We start from the raw sequence: 14,272 nt of genomic DNA, 5'->3' as shown, positions 1-14,272 counted from the left end.
TCGCCTATACCTAAATCCGCCACTGCATCCCAGCCCCTGATATAGTTGGGGTTCCTCTAGCTCTACCTTTCTCCCTTTCTCTTGGTACCCCTCTCTACCTTAGCCCAGTCAGTGTGGAAGGGCTAGCTCCAGTGGTGGGGGGTCTGTGGGGGTGCATGGTCATCCAGCCCCTCACAACCTCATGTCAGAGAGCTTCTCCTGGGATGCTCCTCCAGGGACGGGCCCCAGATAAGCCCTCCATCCATCCATCACACATCTGACTCAAGTGTTTAAAAAGCCATTAGACAAACTAACCAGATAAGCCCGAGGTGTATAATTCAACACTCGCACCGATTGAGGGTAATAAGAACTTAAGCACTGTAATTGTGAGGAAAGATTACAATGGCGGAGTGCACTGCTCTAGCCCACAACTCTGTTATGTTGCTATCTTGTACGAAGATCATATGGTAGCACTTCATTTTAGAATACATAAATTACCACAAAATTGGAATTTTCACTAATTACCTAAAAATTACTAATGGTTTAGACTAGACATGGCCTTTAAATGAACACCTCTGTATTGGGTCTCTGAAAGTACAGCTAATAGATGAGGTTTGGTTTTCCAAACCCGAGCAAGGCCATGTTATTGTTTCCACGTTAACATCCCCGTCACCTCCATCCTGTTAGCTCGCCAGCTAGAGCCAGCTCCTCTCTGTGTTTTGTCTTAGCAGAAGGTCAGGTTTCCAGAACACCCTGTGACTTTCCCTGAATCAGCTGTTTAGATGTTCGGCGCACCAGAGAAAAAGAGCAGCCTTGGCAGAGGTGACGTCATTAAATAGTAAAAAGCAGAGGTGTAGGGGTGGGGGTAGTAGTTGGGGGGATTCTGGGCTGTATTGGGGAGGGGGGTAGAGAGAGGATAGGGCAACAGACAGAGGCAGACAGACATAGGGAAAGAGGAGAGGAGCAGCTGAAGATCCAGACCTTAGCATACACAGGTCTCTCAGCTGGTCTCAAGGCCTGGGCATTGTATTGTACTTAGCGGCTCTACTGCTTATTAGGGAGATACCGTATGAGAGGGGCGTAAAACCTCAGTCTTGGTAGATTAATGAACTACCCTCTTGTCTTTTGTTCATTTTTGTAGGGCAGAAAGTGTACATACCTGTACTGTACCTAAGTTAGGTGGATATTCATCTAGGTTAACTCAGAACTAAAGTCTTGCGTAATTGATCAGATGCTCTATTAAGTTCTGGGTCCATATGTGTTAAGAGAAGAGATAGAACGAGGATCAGAAGCGGAAGCGGAACGAAGAGCTCCAACCTCTCTCTTTCCAAGTTATGGGCAAGTCTATGGGTCAAATGTCCCCTCCCCTTCTGGAATTCTAAAGATGCAAAATTGTGAATTGTCCAAAGCACGGAACTAATGCTGCTCATTATCTCACGCTCCGTTGTATCACGACAGATCTACGGTTCCGTTTATGTTTACGTAGTCTGTTCACGGGAGATTTAGGTGGACCTTGGAGACTTGTTTTTGCAATTGAAATAGCTAGGTAAAAATCTTAGAATCTCAAAGCCTGAAAGAGTAAAAGTCTGTAGTACCCAGTGTTGGGGAGTAACGGATTACATGTAATCTGTTACATGTAAGGGATTACAAAAACGGGTAACTGTAATCCACTGCATTACCAGCAAAAATACTGTAATCAGATTACAGATACTTTTGAAAAACTAGATGATTACTTTGAGGATTACTTTTAAATTCAGAAAGGATGTTTGCGGAAAAAATCTTTGACACTTCTCTGTTTTTCAATGACATTCAAATCAGCGTTGAAAAAAGGCGCAAGTTTAAGTTTGTTCAACCTGAGCGAGTCTGACCACAAGAGAGACCATTATGATGACACACCAAATGTGTTTGATGGATCGTGGGAAAAGAGCAGGAATAGGTTTTTGTAGGCTACAGTCCAAGCTATGTCTTCCAGTGGTACGGCTGCTGTCGGCATCCATAGATTATCCAACTTGAATAAATGCTTGGAGGTAAGGATGACAGCAGTGGTGTGGTCTATGGCGATATGGATATCACTTATTATTGATATCTACATAGGGCATTGATGTGAATCACACTGCTGCTCTCTCATTTAGCCATTTGCACCTTACGGATTGTGGTTGTTGTGGATGTCTGTTCACAAATCTAAATGTGTATTTGAACCCAATAATGGTTGAATTCAAGAAGTTTAAGCAGCCTATCAGTCATTGTTTTTGAAACCAGTGGACAGGCAGTGAAAAATGCGCTCTTGCAACAGCTGCATAGTGCGGATCCAGGACTATGGAATAAAAGTGTTTTTTTTATTGCTCAATATAATTCATGGTGATAAAAAAGAAATAATACATAGGCCTAATGGACACATGGTCAAACTCACACACTTTTGATAGACTCAAACGGACTTGTAAATTATATATATTTATATGTATATGTGTGTATGATTCCTGAAGAATTTAACTTACAAATGCCTCATGAGCTTAGTTCAACTGTCATACATCCATGAGAACCCAAAATATAAGCTTGTAAATGTAAACAAACACTGTATAGCCTCATAACATGGTTAAAACAATTATTTTGATATCATGGAGGGTCAGTCCTTGCATCCATAGCTCTGTCTATCAATATAAGAGTGGTTACATTTCTCCAGGCGCATCCCTCAGCTTTTTACCAAAACAGAGGCGTGGCAACTGTTTTGTTATTGTTTCATCTGGGGATTTGCCCTTTAAATGGCTGCATATTATTAAGATAATGTCGCCAACAAAAAGGTAAACAATATGTCTATAGCAAATGCAGCATATGGCATTGAGTCGTTCAATTTAACGTCCATATATGGCCAGCTATGTAAACTTTAACATTGATTTATCCTGCAATAGATGTCGTTCAATTGGTAACATACATTTTTCTCTTCTTCTAATGCCTCTTAAGGGGAAAGTAATCTAAAAGTAACCGAATGTAATCAGATTACGTTACTGAGTTTGGGCAATCCCAAAGTTACGTTACTGATTACAATTTTGGACGGGTAACTTGTGACTGTAACGGATTACATTTAGAAAGTAACCTACCCAACCCTGGTAGTACCATAGCTCATTTTGGCTGTGCAGAACTGAACACTAGCCCCAAATTGGTCCTTGGAGTTGTGAGTTGCTGAGTCAATCCAACACCTTTTTGTGACATTTTAGAAACACCAATCCGATTGTAGCAAATTACATTACTCAAAAAGGTCTTGTTCTCTTTCACTATTCTGTTGAAATGCACAACGCTAAGCTAGGGCCTAGATCCTTCTCCATAGACAGTTTCTTTCTTTCCACTGGAAAATGTATTCAAATGTGTGTGAGGCTGTTTGAGTGTGTAGAACAAACAAGGGGCTCGGCAGACCTGATAACATCTTGTTACTGAAAAGGCTGCAGAGCTCAACCAACCAAACATGGCCACCATCATGTGGCAACGGTTTCCCTTGTCCATCCATGACCGTATGACCTTGTCTCAGGCACCTCAAACAGCTATACTTGCACATGTGTAGATGCAGACACACAGACACAGACATGTGCACACACACTGCTCTTCCACACACATTAAAATACAACACACTCATTCCAACTGTGCACTTGCCTGCAGATTTCCTGTCACATTATCACTTCACTTTACTCCAGTTGCCCAGACAATGAAAATATCGAGGTGCTGGGTCAGTACAGTTTATGGCGTGACAGAGTCTTTGTTTGACTGAAAACAGTCAACATGTGAATTCTACATGCTCCAATTATATATATTTTTTTTATCAGATCTCCATCAAACAGACCAATCATGCGCCTTCCTTTGTGCCTGTGTCTCCGTCCTCAGTGTGCTGTACCAGGCAGAGCCATATTGCTCACAGCTCCCTCTGTTTGTCCGGAAATGTTTGCTCATGGTGGGAATATTACACCTAACTATACTACAGCAAGAAAAGACATGAAATGACTCCAGGTCTGACTGAAAAGCAATGTGTCACCTCCCTTCTACTTCACCGTAACTGATTTGTTTATAAATTCACCGTCCTTCCCGATACTCTTTCTCTCTTAATTCCATGTCAAAATGACATCTGCGTAGTAGTGTGTCTGGCCCTTCGTTTCCATGGTTGAGTTTCCGTGGTGAGTTTGTCTTTGAGGGGGGCATTCCCATGACCTAAAAAAACCTGTATGATTCTACAAAATGAGGTCATATCAGGATGATCTCCAGCACGTATCATTTACTGTAACATTGTGACTTGGTGCCTGTACCACTCTACCTCAACAAAAGGGGACAAGAAAGACATGGGAGATGGGAGTAGCTACTGGATGAGGCCATTACCGGTCTCACTTCCACATAGTGTCTATATAGCACGTTGTCCCTTCAGAAGGACAAAGCTGTTCTCTGTTGATTTCACAAGATTTGGATTGGGATCTCTGTATATGTCTTATTGTAAATACTGTAGCCATAACAGAAATACCAAGCAAACTAAGCACTTGGAAAAAAGTAGACTTGAAGCAATGTATTACATGTAACTGCAAATGTGTCAGGAAAACATTTTATGTGTAAAGTATAATAAAAAAAATCCTCATAGACAACATGCGATACATTTAAATATATTTCCTGGATTGAACACAATAACAACTGAATGGACATTTCCCTAAAACAATCTATTTTTGAGTACTTAAATTCATATTCTTTCGTACACTACCCAGGACTCTTGTTTGACACCCCCTCCCCTCCTCTCCCCTCCTACCTCACCCCTCCCCTCCTATCCCTCCCCACTTTACAAAAACATTGGGCATTGTGTGTGATTTGTTTTGATAGAACATGGTCCGTAGCCTAGAGGTGTTGGCTCCACTCAGATCAGTGTTTACAGAACAAGAGAGAACACAGAGCTCAGACTCACAAAGAGCATCAAGATGCTCTAGGCGCTAGGGACGATGAGTGTGTGTGTTGGTGCGCGCGCGCATGTGTGTGTACTAGCCTTCAACAACCCAGCGTGGAACTAGAATACCAAGCACTGATAATGATGGGAACCGATTGGCATAGGAGGAAAATGACAGCATTTATCTTGAACGCTACTCTGTGACATCATCGTGTGACTTACACTGTCCATAACAAGTTGGATAATAGTTAGGATCATGACATATTGTTCGCAACACATTGGATCAGCTCTTATCCATGGTGAGATAAAAATTAAGTGTTATCTTGGCCTTATTATTAAGTTAGAATTATTTAAGGCAATACATCTTTATCAAAATATTGTCTTATGAATGTGTTACAAAGACCAGTATAAAAAATTGAAGGTGAGGCACTAATCTAGAGATCTGCTTGAAGTGTAAATTATAGATATTTTACAAAGGAGCGGTTTATAACAAACAAACCCCTTTTGACCAGTGAATTGTGAGGCTAAAATGTCTGAGAACGTCAACAAGCCTATGCGTTTCTATATCTACGGCACCTGTGTGAGGCTGAGGACACCCAGGGTTGCTATAGGCTAATAAATCATTGACCTCACCTCCCTCCACAGCCAATTCTTGGGAGATATTGACTAGAACAACATCACATTCTCTCCTCTGGCCCACTTCAATCCTGGGAACAATGGGTATAGATGAAATGGAGGTAGGTCATTCTGAGAATGTGTCTGTTTGCCTGGTTACCTGCTACAGCATACCAACACTGGTATTCAAGAGAGACATGGCTTCCAAGAATAAAGTGATCGTTTAAGTGTAGGTTACAAGCAAACATATGGCTTGAAGCATAAAAAAACAAATATCCAAACAAACCTCCTTATATTTTACGACTAAACATTGTAGCAAGTCAATTGCAACACAGTGAGAGGATGCATGTAAACTCAGCAAAAAAAGAAACGGCCCTTTTTCAGGACCCTGTCTTTCAAAGATAATTCGTAAAAATCCAAATAACTTCACAGATCTTCATTGTAAAGGGTTTAAACACTGTTTCCCATGCTTGTTCAATGAACCATAAACAATTAATGAACATGCACCTGTGGAACGGTCGTTAAGACACTAACAGCTTACAGACAGTAGGCAATTAAGGTCACAGTTATGAAAACGTAGGACACTAAAGAGGCCTTTCTACTGACTCTGAAAAACACCAAAAGAAAGCTGCCCAGGGTCCCTGCTCATAAGCGTGAACGTGCCTGAGGCATGAGGACTGCAGATGTGGCCAGGGCAATAAATTGCAATGTCCGTACTGTGAGACGCCTAAGACAGTGCTACAGGAAGACAGGACGGACAGCTGATCATCCTCGCAGTGGCAGACCACATGTAACAACACCTGCACAGGATCGGTACATCTGAACATCACACCTGCGTTACACCGAGGCCTGTACTCTGGACCGGGATCGATTGGTCTGTCATGGTCTAGGGCGGTGTGTCACAGCATCGTCGGACTAAGCTTGTTGTCAAGGCAATCTCAACGCTGTTCGTTACAGGGAAGACATCCTCCTCCCTCATGTGGTACCCTTCCTGCAGGCTCATCCTGACATGACCCTCCAGCATGACAATGCCACCAGCCATACTGCTCATTCTGTGCATGATTTCCTGCAAGACAGGAATGTCAGTGTTCTGCCATGGCCAGCGAAGAGCCCGGATCTCAATCCCATTGAGCACGTCTGGGACCTGTTGGATCGGAGGGTGAGGGCTAGGGCCATTTCCCCCAGAAATGTCTGGGAACTTGCAGGTGCCTTGGTGGAAGAGTGGGGTAACATCTCACAGCAAGAACTGGTAAATCTGGTGCAGTCCATGAGGAGGAGATGCACTGCAGTACTTAATGCAGCTGGTGGCCACACCAGATACTGACTGTTACTTTTGATTTTGACCCCCTTTTTGTTCAGGGACACATTATTCCATTTCTGTTAGTCACATGTCTGTGAAACTTGTTCAGTTTATGTCTCAGTTGTTGAATCTTATGTTCATACAAATATTTACACGTTAAGTTTGCTGAAAATAAACGCAGTTGACAGTGAGAGGACATTTCTTTTTTTGCTGAGTTTACATTTTGCACACAGAAGAAAGTGTGCATTCTTTGATTGAGTCCGACTGTACGACACATCAGAATCTGAATCAGAATTGCCAAGTACATTTACACATACCCAGAATTCGCCTTAGTAAGAAGGTGCTGCCAGCAATAGACAATATACAAGAAGAATACAGTCCATATACAAGTATACATAAATATACAATTCAAGTCCACAGAGACATCATACAGAATGTACGATATCGGAACAGTAAACATTAAAAAAAAAATTCTGGAGTATAGGCTAATTACATTGGGAATATACCATTTACCGAGGGTTGTGCGGAGGACCGGAGGTGTAAATAGTGAAAATGCGGTATAGTGCAGATTAGTATTTGACGTCATTGATGACAAGGTGCAGTAATCGTCCCAATGCAAATTCACTTAATCCCTATGAGCCCGATTGGCCGGTTGATGTGCACGGAGGAAGAAACTGTTCTGGTGGCGGGAGGTTTTGGTCATGATCTAAATCACCTGCCAGAGCGGAGTCTTTGAAATATGGGGTGTCGGGGGTGGGCAGGGCTGGTGATGATCTGACCTGCACGCTCCCTTGTCCTGGAGGCGTGCAGGTCCTTGATGGAGTGCAGGTGACATCTGATGACCTTCTCCGCAGACCGGATGATTCGCTGCAGTTTGACCTTGCAGCGGGCAGACGCAGACCCAAACCAGACAGTGATAGACGAGGTGAGGATGGACTCTGATGGGCGTGTAGAACCGAACCGGAATTGTCAGAGAGAGGCACAGTACATAGGCCTGCCAGTCGATTACTTCAACCGTTCATCATCTCACACTGACATGCCATACATGTGCTATAGTGTCAAAGCAAATCAAATTTTATTTGTCATCTGCGCCGAATACAACAGGTGTAGTAGACCTTATCGTGAAATGCTTACTTACAAGCCCTTAACCAACAATGCCGTTCAAGAAATAGAGTTAAGAAAATATCCACTAAATAAACAAAAGTTAAAAAAATATAAAATCAAATCAAAAAGTAACACAAGAAAACTACATAACAATAACGAGGCTATATACAAGGGGTACCGGTACCAAGTCAATGTGCGGGGGTACAGGTTAGTAGAAGCTTGGAGGTAGAAGCTGTTAAGGAGCCTTTTGGTCCTAGACTTGGCGCTCCGGTACCGCTTGCCATGTGGTAGCAGAGAGAACAGTCTACGACTTGGGTGACTGGAGTCTTTTGACAATGTTTTGGGCCTTCCTCTGACACCGCTTAGTATATAACTTGGCCCCAGTGATGTACTGGTGCTGCCCTCTGTAGCACCTTACATTCATATGCCAAGCAGTTGCCATTACAAGTGGTAATGCAACTGGTCAGGATGCTCTCGATGGTGCAGCTGTATAACTTTTTGAGGATCTGGGGACCCATGCCAAATCTTTTCTGTCTCCTGAGGGGGAAAAGGTGTTGTTGTGCTCTCTTCACAACTGTCTTGGTGTGTTTGGACCATTGTAGTTTGTTAGTGATGTGGACACCAAGGAACTTGAAACTCTCAACCTTCTCCACTTCTGCCCCATCTATGTTAATGGGGGCTTGTTCGGCCCTCCTTTTCCTATAGTCCTCGACCAGCCTTTGTCTTTCTCACAATGAGGGAGAGGTTGTTGTCCTGGCACCACACTGCCAGGTCTCTAACCTCCTCCCTATAGGCTGTCACATCGTTGTCTGTGATCAGGGCTATCACTGGTGTATTGTCAGCAAATGTAATGATGGTGTTGGAGTCGTGCTTGGCCACTCAGTCGTGGGTGAACAGGGAGTACAGGAGGGGACTAAGCACACACCCCTGAGGGGCCCCAGTGTTGAGGATCAGCGTGACAGATGTGTTGCTACCTACCCTCACCACCTGGGGGCGGTCCGTCAGGAAGTCCATGATCCAGGTGCAGAGGGAGGTGTTTAGTCCCAGGGTCCTTAGCTTAGTGATGAGCTTTGTGGGTACTATGGAGTTGAATGCTGAGCTGTAGTCAATGAACAGAATTATCACATAGGTTTTCCTTTTGTCCAGGTGGGAAAGGGCAGTGTGGATTGCGATTGAGATTGGGTCATCTGTGGATCTGTTGCAGCGGTATGCGAATTGGAGTGGGTCTAGGGTTTCCCGGCATGATGGTGTTGATCTGAGCCATGACCAGCCTTTCAAAGCACTTCATGGCTACCAACGTGAGTGCTACGGGGCGGTAATCATTTAGGCAGGTTACGTTCGCTTTCTTGGGCACAGGGACTTCAGTGTTGCTTGCCTCAAAGCGAGCTTAAAAGGCATATATCATATATCATATATCAAAGGTTCCCCAGAGCACATTCGACTTTTGCCCCGGCGGAAAGCACGAGAGGCACTAAATGTCAACCAGGCCTTCCTACACTTTGTACAAGCCATCTTTATGTCTTAGCGTTTTATGATGCACAGGATAAGGCTCACTCTGAAGGTCTCTCAAAGGATCCAGTTAGTGGAGGACTGAAGAGATGGAGGGATTCAGAGTATGGGTTAGATGGGAAGGTAGGACGGAGGTATGGGGGAGTGAGGGAAGAGTGGGTGTGAGAGAGAGAGAGAGAGAGAGAGAGGGAGAAAGAGAGTGAAGGAGAGAGGGAGAGAGAGACAGGATAAAAGAGCAGGCCGGGCCAGGCCTGAATGGGAGGTTGCAAGCAAACACTTTTGCTCCCTGTACTGAGATGTTCCCACTGAATAACACACACTTGTGTGTGGAGGATGCACCGATGTCATGCCGCAAAGGTCGGCAAGAGTCTCAACAACAAGAGGTGTCAATCAGTAACGTGGTTATATGGCTGTGTTAATACTTAATAACATGTGCCCAGACCCGATGCCAGGATAAAGTGACTGAGGGGGAAGTTGAAATTAACGAGGGGGGGGGGGGCAAAGTTTTGCATTTGAATTATATTAAATTCTGCTTATATAATCACACTATACCACAATAAACATAAAGTTCAAATGCTGAGATTGCGAGATCATTGAGTGCTTTTGAAATCTGTAGCCTATCTCTGCCGCTCTGTATCAGCACAATGGACAGCGCCCTACAGCTAGGCCGTTTCGGTAATGAATATAGGCTACAACACAGGTGTCGAACTCATTCCACGGAGGGCCGAGTGTCTGTGGCTTTTTCACTCCTCCCTTGTACTTGATTGATGAATTAAGGTCACTAATTGGTAAGGAACTCTGCACACCTGGTTGTCTAGGGCTTAATTGAAAGAAAAACCAAAAACCTGCAGACACTAGGCCCTCCATGGAATGAGTTTGACACCCCTGGGCTACAAGATAGAGAGGGAAATTCACCTATTACAAACAGCCTATGTGAATGCAGCCATGCACACAGCTGTCTCACCAAGATAATGCAAACTAAATGCTGAAAGTAGTACCTTAGTTATGCAAACAGAAATACTGAATAGCAGTTTGGCTTAGAATAACCGACAACTCTGAATGTGAATGAATGCGAACAGAACAAAAACAGTGGTACCAAGTAGTAGACATAGTAATTGACAAAGGCATGACACAATCTATATTCAGGCTAGTTACATTAACAGCAAACAAACACAGTAAACAAAAGGCAAATAGAGATCCAAATAACCAACACATAGCCTACTGCCTGTTACAGTGAGATGCAGCCGTACACAGCTGTCTTGCCAAATAAACAGGCCAAAACAGGACCGCTTCAAACATGGAAAAATCATGCTGCTCACTCATGAGTTCAGCAGCACATTGTGCTGTGGCACAATACACTTCTGTGAATAAAATTCGACCAACGTAATTAATTGAACAATGCCAGCCTACCTACCAGAAACACGTTTCCAATACATACAGCTCCTTTTACAGCAACGCAAACCAATAGGCTACCAAGAAAACCATAATACAACGGAGCCTATCTATTTCTATGATGAAACATACCCATATGTAGCTATACCCAGGGGCTTCATTTGGGTTCTTGCATTGGAATTATATTGAATTCGGCTTATATCACGCTATACCACAATAAGCATAAAATATTAAAAAAGGCTTTTGACCAAGTGACAGGTTCAATGGCACGAAATCTCGCTGAGATCTGTCAGCACTATGGACAGCGCCCTACACACTAAAGCAAGATTTTAATAAAAACCAATCAGCTAGATTGTTTAAATTGTGTATTTTCAAGAGTTGCAGCTTCCTTGATGCTCTGTGGAACTTCTTGAGTAGGCTAGTCGATAATTCCCTTCTCCCCGAAGTCTTCTTGTAAGATCCCCCCCTCAAATGCCAGTTGGATTAGTTGAGCTCTCCGCAGGGTGTAGCACGCCTCTTCTATGCTGACTGAACACATTTGTCATAGTGGAAAATGAGTTCTCGCATGTAGCCGTGGACGCCTCAAAAGTCAGTCCATGTTTCAGTGCAGTAAGCACAGGCTGGATATGGGGAGAGAGGCCCAGAGAATCATTGCAGGATATCAAGTGGGGTCCATTGGTCCTCACTGGAGCCAGAGAGGAGCGTAAGATTTCAGTCTGCAAAAAAACTGGCGGGCGACACTAAACTCAGCTTCCACCAAATCTGTTTGGCTTACATCCAGCAGTGGTTTCACCTTTTCCACATCTAGAAAGTCCTGACTCTCTGGGTCAAAGGGCACACAGTGCCTCCACGAGTTTGTTGGCTGTTGCGTTTGCTGAATCGTTCGGACATTTCACCAATGACAGCATTCAACGTGCTGAAGAACAGTCTTTTCTCCTCTGTCCTGTTGGCTTTACTGTACTGTCCACCACGTATTGCTGAAAATGTGTATGTACATAATGTTGCTGTTGGCTTGGAGCTGGTGGTGGTGTGTCAGTGCCACTGGCACTGCACTGTGCCCAAATGTCTTCGAACTCGCTGTCGCCCTTCAACTTCTCGATGCACTCCAACGCACTGTGGCCCACTTTGACTCCAGTGTAAAGCTCTGTTGCTTTTGTCTGGAGTAATTTGTTTGGAGCATCGAGAAGACTGAAGATTCTGTGCCCCATGCTGTCTGTAAACTCATGTTTTGCGCCAACCGGTCACTCAATCATTTTACCGTTGTTGCTATTAGAATATAGGGACATGAAACAAAAACTGAGGGGGCTAAAGTTTGAACTGAAGGGGCTAAGCGACCTTTAGCCTTGTGGGCCCGGGCCTACATGTGCCCCTGGCCCAAGCACCTACATACCATTTTAACAGGCATAATCCAGGGCAAAACAAATACTCCATGCTTATTGAACACATTAATGATACATGTACTGTCAGTGCTTCACTTGGACTGAAATAGGTTCTGGTACTCATTTTGGGTGCTAGTATTGTTCATACTTAGGTGCAGGAGCTCCACAATACTTTTGAGCTAATATTCAATAAGACCTCAAGCAGTAGAAGATTTGAGGTGCCGGTACTCAGCTCCGATGAGCTCCTGCCCAAGTAAAGCACTGTGCACCATCTTGTTTCAGATTTTACCACACTCCACTGGCCTCTCAACATGTGGCTGAGGAGTTAGATGTTACAAAAGACAAGAAAATATGTCCTTGAGAAATACAATTTTGGGAGTTCTACTAGTGCTTACCTCTACAGGATCGGTGGGTCCCCCCGCGGGACGGTTGAGCTAACGTAGGCTAATGCAATTAACATGAGGTTGTAAGTAACAAGAACGTTTCCCAGGACAGACATATCTGATATTGGCAAAAAGCTTAAATTCTTGTTAATCTAACTGCACCGTCCAATTTACAGTAGCTATTACAGTGAAATAAAACCATGCTATTGTGTGAGGAGAGTGCACATTTATGAACTTGGAAAGTTATTAATAAACCATTTAGGCACATTTGGGCAGTCATGATACAAAATGTTGAACAGAAATGCAATGGTTCATTGGATCAGCCTAAAACTTTTCACATACACTGCTGCCATCTATTGGCCAAAATGTAAATTGCGCCTGGGCTGGAATAATACATTATGGACTTTCTCTTGCATTTCAAAGATGCTGATACAAAAAAATACCAAAACAAATGTTTTTTTCTTTGTATTATCTTTTACCAGATCTAATGTGTTATATTCTTCTAAATTCATTTCACATTTCCACAAACTTCAAAGTGTTTCCTTTCAAATGGTATCAGGAATATGCATATCCTTGCTTCAGGTCCTGAGCTACAGGCAGTTAGATTTGGGTATGTCATTTTAGGCGAACATTTTTAAAAGTTAAATTGAGTGAGTATTCACAAAGCTCTAGTAGTGCATTACGATATTGTCATATACACAGCTCCAGTCTGTATAAAGTTGTGTCTGTGGCAGCCAGACATGCCAGTAGCCTTCCAGGGTTAGAGGCACAGGAGTGTGGTCTATCCATCTCCCCCCCAGCCCCACTCCCACAGACGGCCTTGTGGCTCCACACAGAAAGAGCCTCCATCCTTGAAAGACACCTTCGCTAGATACTGGAGCAGCATGTACCTGGAGCTGCTTTCCCTTATCTTACTACACCCTCACACAGAAACAAAACACTTGCACATTCGCATGCACACACACACACACACACACACACACACACACACACACACACACACACACACCTCCCAGCTTGCTTTGCTTGATAAATATGATGACCCAGACAGGCTCCATCTCCTGTTGTGACCTCCCTCACCCCCATTACCCCCTCACCCCCCTGCCAAGCCTGGCCATCGCTCTCAGCCAATCTCCACCCCCTTCTCCAACCAGGAGCCAGCACCCAGCCATACACAGGACACATTAAGGGCGATAAATGACAACATTTCTATTCGTCTACTTAAAATCTGGTTCTGTTTCATTTTTAAATACTGTTCACCGAGGTTATTATAGTTTTGTGTTTTTAGGTTGGTTTATATTTCTATTCGCTTTAAGATTTCTCTTTTAAATTCAGTTTAGTTTCAGTTCTTTTCCAGATCTGATTTACTCGTTTTTATTTAATTTAAAAGTTTTATAAAAACATTTCGTTTTTATATTATTAAGTTTCAGTTTTAGTGTTAGGGACAGAAAGTATGTGTGGGAGGCTAGGAGCCATGTATGTGTTGTATAGTTTTTAGGGATGTCACTTCTTGCCACTGGGGGCAGTAGTGCATAAGGTGATAGGTCAAGTCACAGGTTAGGTTAGGTTTACAGGTAGACTCAGCAAGATGAGGTACGTAGATTCACCAAGTAATCAGTAGTAGTGGATACATTTCTGCAACAACCAGGAGCGTTGAAGCTCGAGGCTCAACTTCACCATTGTTTTGGTCCGGTAGCTACCAAATTGT

Source organism: Salmo salar, chromosome 03 (genome assembly GCF_965601325.2).
Source record: "Salmo salar chromosome 03, fSalSal1, whole genome shotgun sequence".
In the NCBI taxonomy this organism is placed as follows: Eukaryota; Metazoa; Chordata; class Actinopteri; order Salmoniformes; family Salmonidae; genus Salmo; species Salmo salar.
This window is presented reverse-complemented; position numbering follows the sequence as displayed.